Source organism: Salvelinus alpinus, chromosome 4 (assembly GCF_045679555.1).
Source record: "Salvelinus alpinus chromosome 4, SLU_Salpinus.1, whole genome shotgun sequence".
In the NCBI taxonomy this organism is placed as follows: domain Eukaryota; kingdom Metazoa; phylum Chordata; class Actinopteri; order Salmoniformes; family Salmonidae; genus Salvelinus; species Salvelinus alpinus.
In genome coordinates, this window is record NC_092089.1 from 56,139,643 (window position 1) to 56,157,378 (window position 17,736).

The following is a 17,736-nucleotide window of genomic DNA, read 5'->3' on the forward strand; positions in this document are numbered from 1 at the left end:
ACCCCAAGCATACTTCCAAAGTTGTGGGAAAATGGCTTAAGGACAACAAAGTCAAGGTATTGGACTGGCCATCACAAAGCCCTGACCTCAATCCCATAGAAAATTTGTGGGCAGAACTGAAAAAGTGTGTGCGAGCAAGGAGGCCTACAAACCTGATTCAGTTACACCAGCTCTGTCAGGAGGAATGGGCCAGAATTTACCAAACTTATTGTGGGAAATTTGTGGAAGGCTACCTAAAACGTTTGACACAAGTTAAACAATTTAAAGGCAATGCTACCAAATACTAATTGAGTGTATGTAAACTTCTGACCCACTGGGAATGTGATGAAAGAAATAAAAGCTGAAATAAATCATTCTCTCTACTATTATTCTGAAACGTCACATTCCTAAAATAAAGTGGTGATCCTAACTGAACTAAGAAAGTACATTTTTACAAGGATTAAATATCAGGAATTGTGAAAAACTGAGTTTAAATGTATTTGGCTAAGGTGTATGTAAACTTCTGACTTCAACTGTATATCCATCCTGCCCTGACTTTCTAAAGTCTTTGAAAGGGAGGGAACAAACAAGAGAACAAACAGATCACCGACCATTTCGAATTCCACCGTACCTTCTCCGCTATGCAATCTAGTTTCCGAGCTGGTCACAGGTGGACCTCAGCCACGCTCAAGGTCCTAAACGATATCATAACCGCCATCGATAAAAGACAGTACTGTGCAGCCGTCTTCATCGACCTGGCCAAGGCTTCCGACTCTGTCAATCACCGTATTCTTATCGGCAGACTCAACAGCCTTGGTTTCTCTAATGACTGCCTCGCCTGGTTCTCTAACTACTTCTGAGATAGAGTTCAGTGTGTCAAATCGGAGGGCCTGTTGTCCGGATCTCTGGCATTCTCTATGGGGGTGCCACAGGGTTAAATTCTCGGGCCGACTCTTTTCTCTGTATACATCAATGATGTCGCTCTTGCTGCAGATGATTCTTTGATCCACCTCTACGCAGACGACACCATTCTGTATACATCTGGCCCTTCTTTGGACACTGTGTTAACTAACCTCCAAACAAGCTTCGACGCCATACAACACTCCTTCCATGGCCTCCAACTGTTCTTAAATGCTAGTAAAAAAAAAGCATGCTCTTCAACCGATCACTGCCCGCACCCGCCCGCCCGACTAGCATCACTACTCTGGACGGTTCTGACTTAGAATATGTGGACAACTATAAATGCCTAGGTGTCTGGCTAGACTGTAAATTCTCCTTCCAGACTCACATTAAGCATCTCCAGTCCAAAGTTAAATCTAGAATCGGCGTCCTATTTCGCAACAAAGCCTCCTTCACTCATGCTACTGTAACCAATGTGAAATGGCTAGCTAGTTAGCAGGGTGCGCACTAATAGCGTTTCAATCGGTGACGTCACTCGCTCTGAGACCTTGAAGTAGTTGTTCCCCTTGCTCTGCAAGGGCCGCGGCTTTTGTGGCGTGATGGGTAACGATGCTTCGTGGGTGTCAGTTGTTGATGTGTGCAGAGGTCCCTGGTTCGAGTCCAGGTAAGGGCGAGGAGAGGGACGGAAGCTAAACTGTTACACTGCCAAACATACCCTCGTAAAACAGACTATCCTACCGATCCTTGACTTTGGAGATGTAATTTACAAAATAGCCTCCAACACTCTACTCAGCAAATTGGATGCAGTCTATCACAGTGCCATCTGTTTTGTCACCAAATCCCCATATACTACCCACCACTGCGACCTGTATGCTCTCGGCCCTCGCTACATATTTGTCGCCAAACTCACTGGCTCCAGGTCATCTATAAGTCTTTGCTAGGTAAAGCTCTGCCTTATCTCAGCTCACTGGTCACCATAGCAACACCCACCCGTAGCACGCGCTCCAGCAGGTATATTTCCCTGGTCAACCCCAAAGCCAACACCTCCTTTGGCCGCCTTTCTGTCCAGTTCTCTGCTGCCAATGACTAGAACGAAATGCAAAAATCACTGAAGTTGGAGACTTATATCTCCCTCACTAACTTTAAGCTTTAGCTGTCAGAGCAGCTTACTGATCGCAGTAGCTGTTCACAGCCCATCTGTAAATAGCCCATCCATCCAACCAACTACCTACCTCATCCCCATATTCGTTTTTGTTTTTCTGCTCTTTTGCACACCAGTATTTCTATTTGCACATTCTCATCTGCACATATATCACTCCAGTGTAAATTGCTAAATTGTATTTACTTAGCCACTATCTGCCTATTTATTGCCTTACCTCCTTACTTTATTTGCACACACTGTATACAGATTTTTCTATTGTGCTATTGACTGTACGTTTGTTTATCCCATGTGTAACTCTGTGTTGTTTTTGTTTTTGTCGCACTGCTTTGCTTTATCTTGGCCAGGTTGCAGTTGTAAATGAGAACTTGTTCTCAACTGGCCTACCTGGTTAAATAAAGGTGAAATAAATAAATAAATAAAAAACCTTGTTCCTTAAAGGTCATGCACAGGTTATATTACTCAAAGGTTAAACTGCATAAAATATTCCCAGACACCTCACCACTGTGTGAGAGGTGCAATCAGGATGAGGGGACTTTGACACACTTATTTTGGACATGTCCTAAGTTACATGCTTACTGGGCTATCATTTTTGATTACTTATCTAAAGCCTTTGATAGAGTTATAGCCCCAGACCAATTGATCGCTCTGTTTGGTACAGTTGATGGGGAACAAACAGGAAAAGGCTTATATTGCAATTTTGGAAATTGGAGACTACCTACCTTTGAAATGTGGTTACGGGATTTAGAGTATGTAATGAAATGGAAAAGATTCGATACAATACCTCCAATATAAGTACAGCTGCTACTGGATAAATGGTCTATTCCCCCTTCATAACTGGGTTGATAATCTGCTGCTACTCTGTGCCGTACTCCACTCAATATTTATTTTTGGTTTAACTACACTGCTTGTAATGACTATATGCTGTCTTCTTATAATATGTACCACTTAATAGGATTTTTATTTTGTAAATGTGAGTTATGTTTTGTTTTGTGCTCTAAATTTGCCATCCCATTCAACACTATAGTGAATGTCAACAATAAACATATTATATATTTTTTTAAGAACTGCAACGCTGCTGGGTTTTTCACGCTCAATAGTTTCCCGTGTATATCAAGAATGGTCCACCACACAAAGGAGCATTGGAGTCAAGATGGGCCAGCATCCCTGGGAAACGCTTTTGACACCTTGTAGAGTCCATGCCCCCAACTGAATATTAGGAAGGTGTTCCTAATGTTTGGTATACTCAGTGTAAATCACCTGCACTTAACTCTAACTTTCTTCAGAGTGGGGAGATCACCATCGGCCCTGGCTGCAGCCCCAGTGACATCTGTCCAGAGCCCAGCTCCAGCCTCTTGTAAAAGCCAGATCCAGTTCTTCTGGGGGGACAACAGACACAGCATAATGCCTCTCCCAGAGGCAGGTCTCATGTAAAAAGTGTTCGCAGCTTTAGCTCTCCTCTCTTTGACCTGAGGACCCAATAGACAGAGGAGAGCTAAAGCTGCGAACACTTTTTACATGAGACCTGCCTCGCTCCCCTATGGCCGTGTTTTGCCTCACGGCACGGAGGATGTATTCAAAGCACAGAAAGAGGAAAGGTCAAAAGTTAAAGGGAGAGGTCAGGGCAGGACATCAAGTAGCCACAGTGTGTGTAGTTAAATACATGATAAAGGCTAATAAAAAGACAACTCTCGTTTGAAACTAAAAAGCTCAATGGGACTAGCTCTGGGGTAAAGAGCTCCCATAAAGCAGAGGTTCGAACTGGAACAGAACCAAAAAACTGAAAAAATAATAATATTTTTCTAGGAACAGAAATGGAACCGGGAACGAATGTGATCCATACTGTTCCGGAACAGAACCGTTATTTTAAAATCATGGGAACCGGTTAATAACATTATTTTACGTTTCATTCACTTTTCTAGCCACACAAAAAAACGCAACAAATGAACAAAGCCCCAATGCAAAGCCCTCACTCAGAAATGTATTCCAGTGACTGCCTGCAAGCTGAAAATCTTAACCGGTGTGTGTGCATTTAGGCTACCTGCCCCTTCCCCCTCTGAAGCATAGGCTACTGTACTGACGTTACAAGTGTAACAGTATAACTTTAAACCGTCCCCTCGCCCCGACACGGGCGCGAACCAGGGACCCTCTGCACACATCCACAACTGACACCCACGAAGTGTCGTTACCCATGCTCCACAAAAGCCGCGGCCCTTGCAGAGCAAGGTGCAACACTACTTCTAGGTTTCAGAGCAAGTGATGTAACTGATTGAAACGCTAGTAGCGCGTACCCGCTAACTAGCTAGCCATTTCACATCCGTTACACTCACCCCCCTTTCAACCTCCTCCTTTTCCGCAGCAACCAGTGATCCGGGTCAACAGCATCAATGTAACAGCATAACTTTAGTCCGTCCCCTCGCCCATACCCGGGCTCGACCAGGGACCCTCTGCACACATCAACAACAGTCACCCACGAAGCGTCGTTACCCATCGCTCCACAAAGGCCGCGGCTCTTGCAGAGCAAGGTGCAACACTACTTCTAGGTTTCAGAGCAAGTGACGTAACTGATTGAAACTAGCCATTTCACATCCGTTACACAAGCATGGTTCAGAAGATAGGGAGAGTTTATTTATTAGCTAGAGAAGAATGGATTAACTTTTTCAATGCTAGTTAAGGATACTATAGGCCTAGTTATCATGTTTCAAGTTGGATTTATTAACTACAAAAAGGTAAGACATGTTTTTAATTCTAGTGCCGCTCTGCACACATAAGCTAGCTAGCTCAAAGAACATTCAACGTGTCTCCATAGAAGCCGCTCATCCTAGGTGCAGAATAATTCTGTGGACCTAATTCAGATAATGCATGTCATAAGAAGATGCCCAGCGCTTCAAACCTCTTCCTCAACCCTCTGCAAAATTTCATTCGCATCTTGCGCCATAGGCTACACTTGTCAGTCCATCGTGTATGTAAACAACTAGCTTGCCTGCTCTATCCACACTGATTGGTGAAGTAATTTAATGAGATAAATGTAAAAAATGTTATTTCACAGGTTAAAAAAGGAACAGAAAGGAACCAGCACTTTTCTGGGGGTCGAACCGGTTCAAAACTTATTTTTGCTGGTCGAAACAGTTTTCTATAAAGTAACATTAACTCAAGTTAAACCCTTTTCTTGAATTCAGACTATTTATAAATCCTCATCTGCAATAAATGTGCTCTTGGAATAAAATGAGTATTACAATCAGATTTGGGCACTCTTGCTCACACATTTCCTAATTGATTTGGCTGGCACACTGTACTAAACAAATGTTAGAAGAATATATTAGACGCTACAACAGTAATCTAATCCCTAGTCCACAAATCATTTAATAATGGATTGGAATCCATAGTATCAAGTTATAAATCAACCAAGGATGGTCAAGACCAATTGAGTGGTGACCTTAAATGGGGGGGGGGGGGGGGGGGGGGTATGGGGGCGTGACCAGATGAGTGATCTGGAATCTTTCAACACCTCGGCTCCCTCGGCCGGGAATTCCTCCTGCTGTAGCCTGGCCACTCTGGAGCAGGTCCACATGGAAAGTAGTGCGCAGTGGAAACTGGCAGCCAAAAAAGCCCCGACTTCGCAGTCCACAACTCTTCCAGATTAGCATTCCTTCCCCCTGACACATGCACCGTGAAGCAGATTATCATCTGAGCCGACAGGGGACGCACTTTAGAGGAGGAGCAGGGGAGGAGAGGAAGGGGGAATACCTCAGGAAAATATAGAACAAGAAAGCAAAGGGAAGGGAAGGTGGAGAAGAGAAGTTAGAAAAGCCAGAGAGAGAGGAGTGAGGACGGCTAAGGGTTATGGGGCAAGTTACAAGTTAGGGTGGATATGTCATGACGATCCGATAGAATTTTAGTAGCCTCAGAAACAGTGACGGGAGTTATAGTCATACAATTAGGGTATTTGATAACGAGTGTTGAGAGGACTCTACAGTGTAAGAGGGTTGTTAAGGTGAAGACTGTATACTCCTTGTTTCAAAATGCAGCATTTTTAGAGCCGTTGACAAACACTTGTTTCTTCACCTCATTTCACCATGAGAGTAGATCGCTCATGGCCTCCTTCATTACCTACATATATTCCCGCCATTAAATCATAAAAAGCCTGGATGGCAATAGGCTACAGCCCGGCCTCTCATGGGTCAGGGGAAGAGAGGTAGAAAAAGAGAGGAAGTGCGGGGGCGTGGAGGGAGGGAGCGAGTAAGGAGTGATGGCTAAGGAGGCATACAAGAGAGGGGGTGTGCGCCAGTTGGTGTAGGGGATGAGAACTGCTGGCCGCTCAACAGTAGCATTCTTTCACACATAGCTGGAAGTAATCAGCGATCAGGGCCAGAGAAAAATTCAGAGCTCAGTCTGTTTGCTTTGGCCGCACCTCTCCTCTCTTCTTTCTCTCCCTTCCCCTCGACATGGGCTGAGGCCCTGAGCGCACCCCCATCTTCCACCTCCCCATTCTCTTCTCCCTTTCTCAGCCTCCCATCCCAGCCAAACCACTAAGAATGATCTCAACATTGTTGCCTAATCCGAGTTCACCTGATACTCACGTTTCCATTCTCTCCAGTGGAAGGAGAGAGACAGAGAAAGAATAGAAGCCTAGAGCTAGAAAGAGGGGGAGAGAGCATGACTGACAAATACACTTTGCACATGATTTGTTGGGTGATTAGAGAGTGGAGAGAGTATAGTGGGAGCACAGAGACTTTGATCAGTGTTGAGTTCTCTACCTCATGTACATATTACCTAAATTACCTCGACTAACCGGTGCCCCCGCACATTGACTCTGTACCGGTACCCCCTGTATATAGCCTTGCTTGTTATTTTACTGCTGCTGTTGAATTATTTCTTAATTTTATTTTCTACTTATCTATTTTTTACTTAACACTTACTATTATTTAAAGCATCGTTGGTTAAGGGCTTCTAAGTAAGCATTTCACTGTAAGGTCTACACCTGTTGTATTCGGCGCATGTGACAAATAAAATTTGATTTGAGTACAACACACGTTGATGAAACAGATGCTGGAGGTGAACGCTTCCTAAATGGTGGATGGTGTCGAGGACAACTTCCAACTGAATTTCAATAGCCTTATTGCTACTGTAAAAACAGCTGCTAACACTGTCAACGCATTTTGGATATACAGTTTATATGTTGGAATGAAAGCATGCACGGATGTGAAGTAATAAACTTAGATTTTCTTTTGCAGTGAGATACATTTTGGTTTGGTGTTCGTGTGTGTTGGGGACCCTGTTACATTGTGTAGCTGGTTCAACTCAGCAGCTATAATTTTTCATACCTTATTCATGTCTAAGAAGTTCCTGATTTGTTAAAGCCTATATCATGTAAACCACAAATATATAATAAACTCATTCAAATAATGTTAAAAGTTTGTGGTTACAATTTCAAAAATCATAATTCAAAGTATCTTTTTCACTCTTCCTCCAAAAAACAATCGTTATATATCGTAATCAGAATCAACTTTTGCCTCCCACACACATACTATGTTCATCGCAGCTGCTACTACTAACGTCTTATTTAATGACATCCAATGACCAATGTCATCTCCTCCTATCAAAACTCTTATCTCACTTCCTCTAACTCCCATCTTAAGTGGCCTCTTAGCGCATACAGTAAGGGGAGGGGTGAAGGAATGTGAGTGTGTTTGTTTTCAAATTGGCTCCCATATGTGGCAGTGATGAGTACAGGCTATTAGTCAGTGAGGAAATACACAGCTGTGCAACAAGCTGAAATATGCTTATCAATAACTTTTCCAAAAGGTGACCGCTGATGTTGACAGTTGTTTAATTTATAGCCAGGGCTATACAAGAAAGGTTAATCATTTCCATAACTCTCATTATGTTTGGCACCTAAGTGTTACTACTGCTCACTCATGATCTTCCTGTGTTTTTACCCTGGCCTGCAGCCCTATACTAGTGAAGGCAGCCCAACATCCGGACTACCTTAAGCACAACGCTGAGAGAGAGGCTGCGAGACAGAAGAAGGGAGGAATAGCTAACCGCTTCCTCCCACTAACCATCAATGAAGCGATGTGTGCTACGGAGCAGAACTACTGAGCAAACAGCACAGACCTCCGCTCCCTCCGTCCCCACACATGTTCAACACATTTCCCAGCACAAAACGATAATGGTGTATAAAAAAAACGAGCGAGCGAGAGAAAGATTGACTAAACAATTCCTGTTCTCTCTACAGCAACGATACTAATCTGACTCTAGTGTTAGTTAGACTATAGGGGTGGAGGCAGAGCATGCTCCCATATCCTATCATAGACAGACAGACGAGGCTGAAGTGTTAAGAGTGGAGACTGTACTCGTGCAGAGGGAGTGGTTATAAGCACACTCAACTATCACATGTTCTCTTTTGAAGGGAACTACACAGCTGTTGAGTACACTAAGCAAGCACAACGGACAGTGTCCAAGCAATTTTTTTTTTTTTTTATTGACACCAAAACATTTTTTAACGATATTGTGTCCAACAGAGGTTGTGAGGTGGTCCACAGCCCACTCAGCACGTTAATATCCTTTTCGCACTATAATACCAACCGAACCGTGTTGGCTCGCTTTTCCAGCTTTATTCCAGAAACTACGGGCAATGCTTTACCAGGCCAGCGCAGTACAGTTTGGTTTGGCTCAGTTTAAATCAGCTCAATAGTGTGAACGTGTTATTAACGTGTTAATAACGTATGGTTAATGTGTCTGTTTAGTGGTGTGGGGCTGACTGGTCACTTCCCACTAGCATCTAGACTGTCCGGGAGCAGCTTGATGAGGATCCAGGAGCGCAGTAGCTCAATCTCTGGCCGGAAGAGCTGGTGCTGGAGGCCTTGGAACGAGTGGAAGGTGGTCGTCATCCCAGCCTTCTTCAGCACTGCCGTAGTTTCTTCTCCCCACATATGGAACACCAACTCGTCTCCTGTCCCATGGCCCTGGAACAGCTCTGGGAGGGGGCTCCCCGCCCCTGCCCTCTCCTCCACAGCCTAGCAGGGGGAGAAAAGTCAGTCAGACACGTCTAGACTGCTTACTAGCACACACTATAGGCCCAATATCTCTGTCAGAACCAAGTGCAGCCAACTCCAGATAAATGCAAGGTCTTGGGACTGACATGAAGCATCTTTGAATTGGGACACTGTATATCAATATACCAATATTTCTCTACCACTATCTGTCATCCAAAGGACAGTTTACTAGATAGTTGTAGTGTTTTGGCGCTCTAATCAAGATTTAGAATATTGTCTGGACAGTTTTGAAGACATTATGCCCAGTGAGAGCCTCCTTTACCTGATATACTACAGTCCTTGTTGAGAAAGCTGGACAGAGCAAAGACTCCTGCTACGTCACGGTGATAACGACACGCTAGGTGGAGTGCCATAGCTCCGCCCATAGAGAAACCCCCTTTGGACGAGGAACAAGACAAAACAGAACATGTCATTGTACTGGGTCCAATAGGTCTCTTTCTGCAGGTATTCACTGAAAATGTGTATTGAATATTGTATCCAAAGTGCTTTTCACGGGAAAATACCATTTTTCAACTGTGCTTATTGGGAATAATATAATGTAGTAACATAATAATGAATATATTCATTTATTATTATGTATGAGTAACAGTAGCTTAAGCCATCCTGGCAGTTTAAGCTGTCCGAAGTGGAAAATGCTCTGCCTTTAACTGAGAAAGAAAAGAAAAAACATTCCGTAGTTCCACATCATCAGCTTTTTCGCTCCTCAGGAGTCGGCATCCGTTCACGAGCCCATCCTTAATCTCACCCATCTGGGTACATCTGGGCACACAGCGTACATCTGGGAAAGTGTGCAAGTACCCATCATCCTGTCAGAGGGGGAAGGGAAGAATGGAGATATGAAGGGAAGGGGGAGTTCACACGCTTTGCCCAACGAATAAAACATTTGTCCATGAGATTCTCTGTTTCTTTCTTTACTTCACCGGCTACACTCTTTGAAAAATAAAGTGTTATCTAGAACATAAAAGGGTTCTTTAGCTGTCCCCATAGGAGAACCCTTTGTAGAAGCCTTTTTGGTACTAGGTAGAACACTTTTGGGACCAGGCAGAGCCTTCTCCTACAGCTGAAGACAGCTGACAGCTGAAGAACCCTTTTTTCTAAGAGTGTGTACTTTGAGACCGTCTTTCTGCTTACTCTCAATCTCTCATTCCAATTCACGATAACAAACCTCAACCATACATTCATATTCTAATGTCTCCTTCGTTCTTAAACCCCTCCGCTGTGCTGTTTGGTACAGTGCTGCTGTGTGTTTTTGGTGTGTGTGTGAGCCTATATGTGTGAAATCACGACTGTGGTGATAGCTTCTCTTTTCTGAGATTTCCCAACGAATCCGTGCTTTTTTTAAAGAGTGAAAAACATAAACACAAAAGCCTGCGGCAGTGGATTTTCCTTGAAAAACTTTTTTCCATGGAAAGATCTGGCGCTTGTCAGTCCGTCAGCCCTGCAAGTGGACTCTGGGTACAGACCACTTCGTTTCTCCAGTATGCCGAGTGACTCCAATGGGTATTTATAGTTAATGACAAATTGTTATGATTTAGAAAGATAATATTTCAGCAGTCTCCCAGGAACATGTGTTTTTTCAATCACTTTCTCTGGAGTGGAGTTCAGGGGCTTTTCTGGCATTCCACACTGGGCCTTTCACACAAACGCTCAGCTCTTTTTTTTCTACTCACAACTATTTCTGTAAATTTATATATTTCAGGACTTGTAGGTTAACCCTTTTCCCAATGTTCCCATCGGTTTCCCCTTTCATGGACGGCTATCATTTGTTCTCTTCCAGAGACATAAAACTAGTGATGGCCCCCCACATATTTCCTGTGGGAACTCTTACCTAGGTTCTAAAATAGTGTTTATGGCACATGATCTGAGCGGTTTTATGTCATTGTTATTTACACGCGAACCTGATAACCAAAATATTTGGGAAAAAGGATTTGCAGAACCTGAGAATCCCTCCAGAAATACTTTACGGTTCATAATTGGCAGCGTATAAAAGGATAAAGAAACCTGATAACTTGCATTCTTCATTTTATATCATGACAGAGGGAGTTGAGAACACCAAGGCCAAGAGAGAGAGAGTGATGTGTGTGGAGAGCGAGATCAAGCAAATGGGCAAGTGGTGGGGTGCATAATAGACACATTCAGGAGGGTCATGGAGTTAGGATGTCATGAGGAAGGCAACGAGTGAGGGAGAGAGGGAGAGAGCATACATCCAAATCTGACATACAGCCAGAAAGAGACAGGGAAATAAAACAGACTAAGTAAGACAGCTCTAGTAGCAGCAGAAGTAGTGTGTGTGTGTGTGTGTGTGTGTGTGTGTGTGTGTGTGTGTGTGTGTGTGTGTGTGTGTGTGTGTGTGTGTGTGTGTGTGTGTGTGTGTGTGTGTGTGTGTGTGTGTGTGTGTGTGTGTGTGTGTGTGTGTGTGTGTGTGTGTGTGTGTGTGTGTGTGTGTGTGTGTGACAGTACCTATAATCATCCTGTGTTTGGGTACTCCTGACCTCCGCCTGTATAACCGCTCCCAGGGAGTTGGCCCTGGCGTCTATAGACTCCAAGTGCTCCAGACAGTCCTGTGAGATTTTATAGCGGTCAAACCACACATTGGACAGAGCCCCCCGCATGGGTGTGTATGGCCTGAGGGGTCAACAGAAAACAGAACAAGATTCAAAGTTTGGTTATGTAGCGAGGAAAGGTTGGGGCAGTGAGGGTCACATGGGAGGATGAGAAGATTTACCCCTTTCCACAATATCGTGCTGACCTGAACCACACTGTCTGGGAAATGATCTACTCACATGGTCCATTCATCTTGGCACGGTAGTGTGAAAAGGGTATTAGGCTATTTAGCCTATTTAAATTGCTGTTCAGGGCCCATATTCATAAAGCATCAGAATAGCATTGCTGATCTAGGATATATAATCGTAATCATTATTATCTAAAAGGCAAAACTGATCCTAGATCAACTCTGAGATGCTTTATGAATACATGCCCAGATGTTCTACTTGTCTGGGTTAGTTAAGTTATTTAAAAAATGACAGTTGAAGGGCTTTGTCTGTGTGTTGAGGAGGTGAGTATAATTTGTGGAATGTTCCAACAGGAATCTGTTTCAAAAACTTCGGAAAGTACAAGGTTGCCAGCTAACTAGCTGCCGAATAGGTATCAACTCACCACGTAGCTTATTCTTAATGTTTAGGCTACCAGAGTGAGGACAGACATTTTTCTGGAATAAATGAGTGAAAAACGTAATGAAATAGCCCGCTCCCTACCCTGTATCTTATTCTGCCGCTATACAACTTTGTTTGCGTTGTTTGTTGGCAACCTTGTTATTTACAAAGTTTTTGGAACAGTTCCTGTTGGAACATTCCACAAATTATACCCACCCGTGTTGAGGGGTTTCAGCAGCTTGACTGCAGGACTGTATATGGCATTTACCTGGCTAGGACTGTGGGATATACCACTCTGATGTGGGGGAAAGCCAGGTCTGGTACCGAAACCTCTTTGACCCATGCTCGCACTCCCTGTCCAGTGTCTCCTGCATGGCAGAAGTGAACAGTTAGCCAATATAACTGACTCACCAGTCACTAGGCTTACAGAGCAGAACCCTGGTGTCAATAACATCCCTTTCACATGTTTCTGACTGTTTTTGGCATAAACCGCATATTGAATAACATTGGTGATGCCACAATTATATTTTTTTGTTGTTGAGTTGCTCACATTTTTTTCCGATGAAAAGGATTTTACTATATTTGTTTTTAAATATTTGATAGATTATTTTATTTAACATTCATTTTATCACGGAGATATCAGATAAAAACATAGCATTCTGTTTTTTTCTCGTGATCAAGGCCAAATATTAAGTATCCTTAGAATAACATTTCCCACTGCTGACCACTCAATTGAATTTAACTATCTACGTAGCTACTGTTATCTACATTATTAATTTGCCACAGTAGGCCATATCATAATTCAGAGTTGCGTTGAAGCCACATAGTTTGTATAGTTATGAAGTTCAAAGACAGTCCTCTCTGTCCATCACAGTACAAAAGCTATCAGTATCTCATTTGAAGGTACTCTGGCTATGCTACAGGCTAAGCTAGCTAAAACTCCTAGTTATTATGAGGCTAGTTCAGCGTAGTTACTGTTGAATAAATGTCACTAAACATAGAGAGCATTGCAAAATGTAAACACCTGAGCCGTGTAAGAAGATGACTGATGCAGTCTTTCCCCGTTGGAAATTCAACAAACTTATGTAGAAGTTTGCTGCTCCGTACGGCAGCCATGACTTCTGTTACGAGAGAGACATCAGGGATTGCAACGTGCTCTGCTTCACGGAAACATGGCTAACTGAAAAGACGCTAACGGAGTCGGTGCAGCCAGCTGGTTTCTTCACGCATCGCGCAGACAGAAACATACATCTTTCTGGTAAGAAGAGGGGCGGGGGGGTATGCCTCATGATTAACGAGACGTGGTGTGACCATCATAACAACACTCAGGAACTAAAGTCATTCTGTTCACCTGATCTAGAACTCCTCACAATCAAATGTAGACCGCATTATCTACCAAGGGAATTCACTTCGGTCATAATCACAGCCGTATATATTCCCCCCCAAGCAGACACATCGATGGCCCTGAACGAACTTTATCTGACTCTCTGTAAACTGGAAACCACACACCCTGAGGCTGCATTCATCGTAGCTGGGGATTTTAACAAGGCTAATCTAAAAACAAAACTCCCTAAATTCTATCAGCACATCGATTGTCCGACCAGGGCTGGCAGAACTCTGGACCATTGTTATACTAACTTCCGCGACGCATATAAGGCCCTCCCCCGCCCTCCTTTCGGAAAAGCTGACCACGACTCCATTTTGTTGATTCCAGCCTACAAACAGAAATTAAAACTACAAGCTCCCGCGCTCAGGTCTGTTCAACGCTGGTCCGACCAATCTGAATCCACGCTTCAAGACTGCTTTGATCACGCGGATTGGAATATGTTCCGCACGGCGTCCAACAACAACAATGATGAATATGCAGATTCGGTGAGCGAGTTCATTAGGAAGTGCATTGACGATGTCGTACCCAGAGCAACGATTAAAACATTCCCAAACCAGAAACCGTGGATTAACGGCAGCATTCGCGTGAAACTGAAAGCGCGAACCACTGCTTTTAACCAGGGCAAGGTGACCGGAAACATGACCGAATACACACAGTGTAGCTATTCTCTCCGCAAGGCTATCAAACAGGCTAAGTCCCAGTACAGAGACAAAATTGAATCGCAATTCAACAGCTCAGACACAAGGGGTATGTGGCAGGGTCTACAGTCTATCACGGATTACAAAAAGAAAAGCAGCCCCGTCGCGGATCAGGATGTCTTGCTCCCAGACAGGCTAAATACCTTTTTTGCCCGCTTTGAGGATAATACAGTGCCACTGACACGGCCCACTACCAAAACCTGCGGGCTCTCCTTCACTGCAGCCTAGGTGAGTAAAACATTTAAACGTGTTAACCCTCGCAAGGCTGCAGGCCCAGACGGCATTCCCAGCCGCGTCCTCAGAGCATGCGCAGACCAGCTGGCTGGTGTGTTTACGGACATATTCAATCAATCCTTAGCCCAGTCTGCTGTTCCCACATGCTTCAAGAGGGCCACCATTGTTCCTGTTCCCAAGAAAGCTAAGGTAACTGAGCTAAACGACTACCGCCCCGTAGCACTCACTTCCGTCATCATGAAGTGCTTTGAGAGACTAGTCAAGGACCATATCACCTCCACCCTACCGGACACCCTAGACCCACTCCAATTTGCTTACCGACCCAATAGGTCCACAGACGACGCAATCGCAACCACACTGCACACTGCCCTAACCCATCTGGACAAGAGGAATACCTATGTGAGAATGCTGTTCATCGACTACAGCTCAGCATTTAACACCATAGTACCCTCCAAACTCGTCATCAAGCTCGAGACCCTGGGCCTCGACCCCGCCCTGTGCAACTGGGTCCTGGACTTCCTGACGGGCCGCCCCCAGGTGGTGAGGGTAGGTAACAACATCTCCACCCCGCTGATCCTCAACACTGGGGCCCCACAAGGGTGCGTTCTGAGCCCTCTCCTGTACTCCCTGTTCACCCACGACTGCGTGGCCATGCACGCCTCCAACTCAATCATCAAGTTTGCGGACGACACTACAGTGGTAGGCTTGATTACCAACAACGACGAGACGGCCTACAGGGAGGAGGTGAGGGCCCTCGGAGTGTGGTGTCAGGAAAATAACCTCACACTCAACGTCAACAAAACAAAGGAGATGATTGTGGACTTCAGGAAACAGCAGAGGGAGCTCCCCCCTATCCACATCGACGGGTCAGTAGTGGAGAAGGTGGAAAGTTTTAAGTTCCTCGGTGTACACATCACGGACAAACTGAATTGGTCCACCCACACAGACAGCGTTGTGAAGAAGGCGCAGCAGCGCCTCTTCAACCTCAGGAGGCTGAAGAAATTCGGCTTGTCACCAAAAGCACTCACAAACTTCTACAGATGCACAATCGAGAGCATCCTGTCGGGCTGTATCACCGCCTGGTACGGCAACTGCTCCGCACACAACCGTAAGGCTCTCCAGAGGGTAGTGAGGTCGGCAGAACGCATCACCCGGGGCAAACTACCTGCCCTCCAGGACACCTACACCACCCGATGTCACAGGAAGGCCATAAAGATCATCAAGGACAACAACCACCCAAGCCACTACCTGTTCACCCCGCTATCATCCAGAAGGCGAGGTCAGTACAGGTGCATCCAAGCAGGGACCGAGAGACTGAAAAACAGCTTCTATCTCAAGGCCATCAGACTGTTAAACAGCCACCACTAACATTTAGCGGCCGCTGCCAACAAACTGACTCAGCTCCAGCCACCTTAAAAATGGGAATTGATGGAAATTATGTAAAAATGTACCACCAGCCACTTTAAACAATGCCACCTAATATAATGTTTACATACCCTACATTACACATCTCTTATGTATATGTATATACTGTACTCTATATCATCTACTGCATCTTGCCATCTTATGTAATACATGGACCACTAGCCACTTTAAACTATGCCACTTTATGTTTACATACCCTACAGTACTCATCTCATAGGTATATACCGTACTCTATACCATCTACTGCACCTTGCCTATGCCGTCTGTACCATCACTCATTCATATATCTTTATGTACATATTCTTTATCCCTTTACACTTGCGTGTATAAGGTAGTAGTTGCGGAATTGTTAGGTTAGATTACTTGTTGTTATTACTGCATTGTCGGAACTAGAAGCACAAGCATTTCGCTACACTCGCATTAACATCTGCTAACCATGTGTATGTGACTAATAAATTTGATTTGATTTGTTAGTGTCGCGCGAGACTACAGAGCAGACAGACAGACATCTGTGATTGGATAGACGCAGTGCAGATTACCAAAACCTAAACTCCCGATAGGTTGTTCGACTGCAAGCTTTGCTCCATCATGATGATGATACAAAGACTAGGGAATGTACGCTGCATGCGCGCATGCTCCAATGCGAACAGGTATTTGCTACATTATTTTAGTTTTGCTATGAAGGCAACATTTGATAAGTTACTACAATACATTTTCACTTCCCTTATGTAGGCTAATCATGTCAGAATTAATGGTCAAGGACCAATTTCCCCCTGATGCTATTTAGAGCCACAAAAGTATGAGCTTACGTAGCTCCACAAAAACTGATAAAGCACTGCTTGGTCCAGTGTTTCAGTGGGCTCTATCATGTGTGCAGTGATTAAATAATGGAATGTCTGGATCTACAAATCATTTTAAACACATTCTAAGGTCTTATCTTTTATAAACATAGGCCTGTTTTACTTAGATTCAGGTCATTTTTACTTGCCTTGGACCACACAAACTTTGTCCCAACCCTGACCTCCAATAATGTTGCAGAGGGATCAGCTTGAAAGTGGGTGGCTATCTTGCTGTGCCAAATACCAAAACTATAAACCCACTCAGGGGTCATTCCCTCCATTTTGTGTAATAGAACAGACCATAAATATTTCATGAAACTTTCACTAACATGTTTTACATGGGAAGCTCCCCTCTTTAGAATAGGCTGTTGATGTGAAACTTGATATTAGGCATACATGTCTGGGTCATGGTGTCTGTGACATGTAACACTGTTGTCCTTTTATTCCTTATTTGACAGGGCACAATGGCTGCATGACAAAGGAATGCACAGGTATCTTGGAGGTTGATCTATGAGTATGTGGTAATATGGGGTAAAAACATGACACATTCACTCAATCATTAACACACTTAAAATATATATAAATCAGTGAGCAGCACAAATTTGTGCTTTAAATGTTTTTATGATAATTTCTTGGTTTAAGTAGCTTCACTACGTTTAAATAAATATTCAATAAATCTAATTTGGGTTGTGTGTGAGTTGTTCAAAAGAACACAATGTATTTCACATTTAATTGAAGCCAAGTATGGCCTTGTTCTGGATGGCTCATGTTTTGGATGGCATGCTGGAATTAATTCCCTCTGAGTGATTCATGGTGCTGATTGATAAGTAAACTCACTGTTGTCTTTCAACCTGGATTCAGGGGTAGACGTAACGTACTGTAGTAAATGTAAATCTGGGACACTC

The 17,736-nt window shown here is 44.0% G+C and overlaps 1 pseudogene; it reads right to left on the minus strand.

Annotated features, from left to right (window-relative positions):
• Window positions 1–8,497: 8,497 nt before the first annotated feature.
• Window positions 8,498–13,364, minus strand: LOC139573999 (lysophospholipase-like protein 1; annotated as a pseudogene).
• Window positions 13,365–17,736: the final 4,372 nt, after the last annotated feature.